The sequence below is a fragment of the Zophobas morio genome, unplaced genomic scaffold (assembly GCF_036711695.1).
Source record: "Zophobas morio isolate AGI-343-1 ecotype UQ-CSIRO unplaced genomic scaffold, CSIRO_AGI_Zmor_V1 ptg000489l, whole genome shotgun sequence".
NCBI classification, from domain to species: Eukaryota; Metazoa; Arthropoda; class Insecta; order Coleoptera; family Tenebrionidae; genus Zophobas; species Zophobas morio.
Window position 1 is genome coordinate 173,810 of NW_026972592.1, and position 8,838 is coordinate 182,647.

The following is an 8,838-nucleotide window of genomic DNA, read 5'->3' on the forward strand; positions in this document are numbered from 1 at the left end:
AAATTTAAAAATTAAGAAATTAATGAGATTAAAAAAATTTTTCAAGTTAATAATACTATTAACATCAATATAACTTTTTATTGTTCAATAGAAAATTAAATACTTAGAAGAAAATGACAATAAATAGAAAAAAATAAAATTGAAAAAAAAAATATTAAAAAAAAGGATTAGTTAACACTGATTTATTAATGATGCCCAAAGTAAAAAGAATAACATTTAGGAAAAAATAATCGCATAAAATAGCAGACAACAGGTATATAAGGGAGCTTTCGGGGCATTCCACTTTGTTGTGCCTACAATGATTGCTTTTCTTCTAACTCTTCTTGCATTTGCAATTGTCTTTAAAGCGGAAGGGGCCCCTACCTATAACTCTTTTAATGAGAATGCGACGTAAATATCACTTTATCTTAACTCATTTCGAAGTAATATGTTAAGCAAGTGTTAAAATTGCTATAAAAGCACTTATATATATTTTTGTAACAGTATGGTATAGAAAATTAAATTTTATTAATTTAGACTTTTGATAACAATATCTAGATTGTTAAATTAAACTTTAGCTATCCATTTTTCAATTTTAACTTGTTTATTAATAAATTTATTTTCTGGAAAAAATTTGTAAAAATATATGAAGGAAGGGCGCCTTAGACCTAAAGCTTTCCGTGGAGCAAGGAGTGGAAAAGGACTCTACCAATTTAAAGCCGTAGTAACTTACTAATTAACTTAATTTAAAACAACTAAAAGTGAATTTTAAAGTATAAATATTAATTATAATAAACCCCCGCGAATATTTTATTAAACCTAATGTTTAACGTTTACTGCAAACATAGTGTAATTCTGGATGTTGCTGAGAGAGAGAGACTAATGAACCTTACGTAATTAAGTATCACTTTATCTTAACTCATCGCGAAGTAATATGTTAAGCAAGTGTTAAAGTTGAATAAAAAGCTTTTTATATATATTGATATAACAGTTTGTTATAGATAATAAAGCGGTAAGGTGCTGTGAATTTTTAACCTTACTTATATATCGTTGATGAATAAACCTTATTACTTAGGCATTTACTAACGATAACTTATTGCTTAATGCTTACAGCAAACAGGTTAGCGTAATTCCGGGTGATGCTGAGAGAGAAGAATTTTCAAATTCCACTTCTCCGTAAGTTTAATTAAAAATAAGCTAATTATGTATCGCAGTTCAATATAATTACTCTTAATAAGACTACTCTCTGATTAATAAATTGCACATTTTAATTTTAAAAATAATAATTTATCTATTTTTAATATTTTTTTTCACGTTTGAGAGTATTCAATACCAAAAATTGGTCGTATACTGTTTTTTAAGCGCTATAATTGTAGTCTTACTAAATTACTTATTTCAAACGTATCTTATGCTAATAATAAATATGAACTGAATATTTTTAAACTTATCATTGTTGTAGAGGTACCATATATGAATCTTTTTATTTTACAGTCAACATAAATATGGGCCAACTTATTATTTTTCTTTAACTTAAGAGAGCACGTTAGAAAATACGTACTTCTGTCAAACTCTTCCAATAACACTTAATAACCCATTTAGTTATTCACATTCTAATTTCTTTTTTTATTATTATATTAACTATTTACATCTATAACCTGTTTGCTTCGGTAACCAAAAAAAAGTTGTGACTGTCATAACTTAACGTTTCTGAAAGTTTATTTTTAAGCTTATTATAAATAAAATGCCTACTTACTAAATAAAGTAAAATTGTAATTACAAATATTTTTATTGCTAATAATTTTAAATTTAATATTTTAATTTATAATAGTAGTGGCCATAATACACCCTTGGATCACTAAAAAAAATGGTACGGAGGCTGAAAAGTTAAACGTTGGTGACGAAGTATCAAAATTTAATAAAGTTTAACTTATTAAAGTCCAAAAAATTGCTTAGTAATGTTTATAGTTTTATAAAGTGGTTTATCTCGAAAGAAGTAATCATAGTAAATTCAATAGATAAAATTGGCTAGTCTTTCTAACTTCCAAAAAGAATATTAACTACAAGTTAACTTTTTCAAAAAAAGAATTTGCAACTAGTAATTTAGTTTCCGTTAACTTTTTCAGTTTATTAAAACAATGAACAACGAACAATTTTATATCTACACATTAAAAACTTCATTTCCTTTTTCAAAGTATAAGTTTTCAAGTTTATTATAACTTTATTTACGGCGCTAATCATAAAGTGAGGTGAGCTGTTACTTTTAAATTTTATAGAAATATTTAGATTGATCTTAGCAAGTATACAAAGTTTTTATGTTTTTTAAGAAGGCATTTTATATTTGCTGGATATAATTGTAGTACAAATATTAATGTAATTGGGTGTATGAGCCCAGTTTCATGATGTATTTAATAATAAATGGAAATCTCTTTTAATTGAATCCGCGAACCACTAGTTAGCTTTCCCTTTTTAGACCAAGATTTTTAAAGTTAATAGAAAGTTTTCATTATTTTTTTTTCAAGTCTAATTTACTACTACAGTCATAAAGTGTACAGTTACTACAGTCGTAAAGTATACAGTTCATTTAATTAAAATTATTATTTGTCATTATCACATAGGTAACGCCCATGTTTTATTAATTTTAAGTTTTTAAATATGTTTTTGTAACGGGTGTGATAGTATTTCTGTGTGCCATTATGGTACGATATTCATTTGTATGGAAAACCGGAGGTATTATATTATCCTAAAATTTTTTTTTAGAATGTGTATGGGAATACTACCAATTATATTAAAAGTTTGGATTTCTCTATAGGTCTCCTTCACTTATTTACAAATTGTTGATTTCATAAACGCTTAGCTTTTTGTATTCATTGAGAGAAATTTTATTTGGTTCTACTAAATATTCAATAAACCGATCTAATTTTATTTAACTTTAGCTTAAATGGTGTCTTCGGCAAGCTCACTTTAATTAAACTTGATTTCAACCCTTCTCTCTAATGTTGTGTACTATTTACGAAACTTTGTTCTTTTAAGAAGGTCACTAAACTTTGGAAGAGTATTTGAAATCTCTTGTTTGATTGCCAGTTTACGCTTTTATAATGTTTGAATTAGATAAGTATTATATTTAGCCCATGGAGTATATAACATTTACTTTTTAACTTTATTAGCCCAGTTACGATACTAAACGCAAGGTGGGGGTTACTAGACAATTACTAGCTAGGAGAAATAAATTTGTTATAATTCGGTCTGCAACGTTGGATAATTTATGGGTTTGCTTTCACTTAGTAGTATACTTTTACTTATCACAATGGTTGTATAAAATGGTCAATTATTTTATATAGGTCTTTTTCGCTTTATACCTATTCCTAGACGCAAATGCCTTCAAAACGTTCTTAGTTTTTCCTTATATAAATCTTTAGAACCAAGAATATTTATAAAAAAAACTTTTCAACTACACATAGTAACATCACGACAATCTCAGTTTTTAATCAAACAAAGTCATTATATTGAAAAATTTCCAGAGGTAAGATACTCTGGCATTTCCTCGGATTTCCTTTGTTTCTTTAAATTTATAACCAAATTTACATTTATTTAATAAATAACTTGACATTTCTTATCACTGAAGAAAACCTTCTTTTAGAAGGTTATATGAACAGAGCATCTTCCCAAGTAAAGTTCAAGTCTTTGAATTGTTCATTGCCGGTAGGATAAAGAAAAGCCTGTTTCTATAAAATTTTTTTCAAGTTAATTAAAGATTTTAAAGTGTTAGTTTTTTTAACGCCGGAGTTATATAATACATTGATATCGAGTACGTACTTTGATATAAGTTCTGGTGTTTTATGATTTCTTGTTTTAGATTTGTTTATTGTTTGAACTTTTTTGATTTTATAAAAGGTACCCTTAAAACTTTTATTTTTGAGTTACGAAAAAAAAATTCGATTTATTTACTATAGGTATTATTCAATAGCGTTATTAGGGTCGAGTAAAATTTTTTCTTTTAGTGATTTATGGCCAAGTAAAGTCAAAAATATTTTATTCAAAAATAATTTTGTAAGCTATAAATCATTTAGCGATTCTAGTATCCCCCTTTTTTTTTTTTTTTTTTATTTCGATAAAATTGATTCATTTGAAATCAATTTTATTAAGTTTTACAGAATTTAATTTTTTTTTAACAATTGTCTTGCTTAATTATGTACTTAATGAAAGTAATATTAAATATATAGTTAAAAAAAAAAAATTAATTTGACAATTGGATGCTCCTCTCTTGGGGATCACGCTCAAGCCAAGCATTTACAACACGGCGTTATACTTATAAAAGCCCTCTTTTAGCAACTGCTTGGGAGATTATTCTCGAGTTATTAATTTCTCTTGTTAACTTTGCGAATAATTTTTGGCTATAATAGTTTTTACCTTCTTCAAAACAAACTGGAAGAAGTCATAAGTATTTTTAAAAGTTATAATGACGATAACGCTGTACATCAGTTTCATATAAGTTTATTTAGATTATTTTTTACCAATTTTTTGATTTATTATCTTTGTACAGATTATTTTTAGCAGTATTTTTTGTAGGTAGCTTAATTTGTTTATATAATTATATATTCTGATCTAATTACTATATTATGATCAGGAACGTTTGCCCGTATAATCGTGATTTAGTTAAAATGATTGACCTTTGAAGCGCTTGAGCTTTTTAAAACGCTGGAGGATAATATATCAACCACTAAAAAAGCAGTTTCTTTTGTGAATTCATTAAAAAAGTTATAGTCTCTGCTCGATTATTATAAACTAATTTCACTTTTATATTTTACTTTTTATTATGCGTATACCGTTATAGTTAATTATAACGTTTAATGTATTTATTACATATAGTTAACAGTTTTACTACATAGTTAAAGGAAATATGGCTCTCTTGAAAATTTATAAATATTAATTGTGACCCAGTACCACAAACTTGCGCACTTTTTTTTTCGTGCCGAATAATATGTTTATCTATTTCTCTTTTAACAAGTATTTAATTTTTCTCTTTTTTTTATTGTTTGCGAGAGGGTTTTAAAAACAAATAATACACCTATTAATAACTACAGGGAATTTATTAGTAAGGTTATGCAGGTCGGGCGTTAGTATAGTATCATAATAAAGTGTCCATTAGAAAACATTTTAAAAAATTTGAATTGTTATAATTTATTAATGTTATTCGTGTACATAAAAATAATAAATATACATGAAAAATAATAATAATATATATTGATACATATATATTTTTTGATAAATAATGGATATTGTATTAAAAAAGCTTTTGCTTATAAACTCTCGTAAATACCCGACTCAAATATTAACTAATATATTTGAAAGGTATACAAACATTACATAATATAAATATGTATTGATATGTGTAGAGTAAAAATAATATTACAATAGAATGTATATTGAAACAAGTTTGGTATTTTTTGTATATATACTTGTTATTAAAACAAGGATATGTTTTTTTATTCTTATTGCAGTGAATTCTATAATTTTCAGTTTTGGTAGAACTGGGCTTTGTAAGTAAAGTTTTATTACTATTTTTTTTGTATATTATTAATACTTCTATAACATATTAACTTTTTTTGTTTTATCCTTCTCTCACTTTTTTTTTTATAACTGTAGTTTATTTATTATATTTCCTTATATTTGTTTCGCTAAATTTTATTCGCCTGCTCACTCCTTATCCGGGGATAAGGGGGCCCTTGTCCTTGTTGTTAAGGCTTTTTTTTTCAATAAATAACTAGTCACGTAACTTTTAACTGTTTTGTTAAACATTAATCGTGGAAGAGTTTTTACTTTGCGTGCGATTATTAATTTAATATACATTACTAGGTTAACAGCATATATTATAATTAAAAATAATTTCATATGTATATGTTTCAAATAAAAACATTTTTTTCTAATTATTAATAAATACTTAATTTACGGTGTTTAAAATTATTTATTGATATGAAATTAAAATAATAAAGTGTGAAGCAAGTAACTTACGCCAAAAAATTATGTAAGTATCACTGTTATAAATAACTTTTTATGTATTTTATTTTTTTTAATTACATTTTTCTTCCTCTGCTTTATATATAATTTTTTCTCCTGACTTCTTACAACTTTCTTGTTTTATTATATATTTACAAGGTTGAAATTATTAGACCTCCTTTGAACTTTTCTTTACAACATTCACGATTTTTTCTTCGTCTACTTTTTATAAACCTTTGTCACAATATTTCTATTTTTCAACAAAGTTATTTCAGTATTTACTTTAAGCATGGTCGCGCCTGGACTTTAGAGTTTTTTATTAATAAAAGCATCAAAAATATTATAAACAAATATCTGCTCTTCGTAGGGGTGGTGAAAGACCTCGTTGCTCGAATAAGAGATCCTAATGAGAAGACTCCTAAGCCACATTTGTGCATAAACAGGCTTAACGTGTTAGCTACCGTCTACTTCTCCCTTGGATACTATTCATCTGCGTTAGGGCTTTACCAACAATTCTTTGGGTCTCTTACTAAAAAACGCCTTGCAAAGTTTCCGTTTGTTGAGAATAAGCAAGACAATGTTGTTTAAACTATTATTATTACCCTTTTCAATAAATAAACTAATGCTATTTATTAGGTGGTAGACATAATTGTGAAATTTAGAAAGAAGTGTTTTAATATTACTCCGGTAACTGTATTTTATACATTTATGAACGGCTGTTTCAGTAATATAAAATTAGAGGAAGCATTGTTTTTCTATAATGAAATGAAGAGACTTCAAGTTTTTTATACTTTTTTATATTTTAAATAATATAATTTTAAGCAATTTAAAAAAATTAATTTTTTTTTTTGTTAATTTAAATGTTATTATATTAATGAAATTCTATAACAGTACTTAGATAATAATTTATAAATTTATATAATTTAATTATAATATTTTATGATAAAGTTTTTACATGTTATTATTTATGAGCATTTGAATAATTTAGAAAATTATTTTTAATTTTAATATTTGTTTCTTTATACTGTTGAATAATTTTACATAATAAATATATAAATATGTAAATAATATTAAAATTATTTTGAAGCTTTCTATTTCGTGAAAAACTACTTATATATGCATTTGTAAAGATTTTTATTTACTATTATTAAAACTTTTCTAGCAAAGAATAAATAATAGTCGAAATCTTAGTAATCTCACACTATAAGTATTTAAGAGTTTCTATAATACGTATTAATAATGGAAACCTTTTTAAAAGTTTGTTTTGTATTTTGTATATTATATAATTTTTTATAAAATATACTTTATTTAATAAATTAGTAAGGTGTTAAAAATTTTCGTATTTGTAGCCAAGTAAAAAAAAAAAAAATGCAATTTTAATGAAAATATTATTTGCAATATTTATTATAATGACTTTGATAATATATTTTTTTAAAGGTTAAATAACAGCTTTATAAAATTTGAAAGAAAATTATAAATAAATACCTTACTGTTACTGTAGAGTTAATAATTATATAGCTCTCTTCATTTATAAAATAGAAAGTATAAAGCAAAAATTGTTAAATTATATTAATAACGACCAATTTATTAAAATTTTAGAAACACATTAATTTTATTAATAATAATTTAGTAAATTATAAAGTAATATTTTTATTAGTAAAGTTTATTGTTCATAATTTTTTTTAAGGATATTTTTGAGTTTACTAATAGAATTAAAGTAATGTTGAAATATTATTTTTGGGGACATTATATTCCGTAATGGTATATATTATAATTATATGAATCGCCGAATATATACGACAAAAATTATTTTAATGGAAGGTTTATATAAAGGAATACCGTTAAGGGTTAGGGTTAGGTTAGGGTTAGGGTTAGATGGAATGATAATCTTTGCATCAACAAAAATTATCATAAAGCTTCTTGAAGATACTCAAACTATTTATTTTATCAATAAACGTTCATTTGCGGTATAGAATAGTTTTATTAATAAAAGTTTTTCGCTAAAATCTCCAGAGGTGTCCTTGAATCTAGCTTGACTGATTGCTCAAAAAAGTATCTTGAATCAGGATCCTTTCTGCTGCCTGGGCTTCTTCAGTGGAATTTGAGGGCACTTGGTAAGCGAAAAAGCGAAAAGTTCTAGGAGAGGGCTTTTGAACCTCTTATATACCTTTTCATGTTTCTACTCGGAAAGTGGTTTCTAGAATAATTAGAAATGTTCGGGAACATTTCATATAAAAAAGTATATGACTTTAATATTAGGGTTAGGAACATTATAAAAAAGAATCAGTGCTAGCTATCCTCCTTTTCTAATTTATAATGCTCCACTTTCCGAGTTTACGAAACGTTTCGAACCCATTAATTCATTGATATTCCGAGGTCTGGAATATCCAATTGTTATAGGGCAATTATTTGTCATAGCTGATAGGACATTCGTAGCGAGCGCATTTCTAATCCAACTTCGCCTCGTTCCGTTCGGGTCATACCGGATATGAAAAAAGAAACGTTTCGTAAAGGTATGGTTGTTATCGTTGTTCTCCTCTTTAGATAACATTGAGAAAGCGTATCTAAATATTACATATAATCTTTTTTTGGAATGTCCCCTCTCCATTAACCTTGCAAAAAGTTTGTTACAACATGATACAAAATACTCGCGAAAAGAATTTTGTCTGTAATATTTAGAAATTAAGCTTCTCACTATACCTTTTACAACTCCTGACGGATGTGCCGAATGAGGGGTAGGATATAGAAATAAATTTGTATCCTTTTCCGCCGATGTTGTCCATAACATCGTACCATCTGTATGAATACAGATGTCGAGGAATTGTAATTTACCATCCTTCATAGATTCTTTGGTTCATTTTAGAC

General features: G+C 25.8%; 1 long non-coding RNA gene across 1 annotated transcript; it reads left to right on the plus strand.

Annotated features, from left to right (window-relative positions):
• Positions 1 to 303: 303 nt before the first annotated feature.
• On the plus strand, positions 304 to 1,155 carry LOC135121107 (uncharacterized). Its single transcript, XR_010278855.1, has 4 exons — positions 304 to 390; positions 632 to 700; positions 828 to 872; positions 1,093 to 1,155. It is a non-coding gene; the product is annotated as an uncharacterized LOC135121107 (long non-coding RNA).
• The last annotated feature ends 7,683 nt before the right edge of the window (positions 1,156 to 8,838 follow it).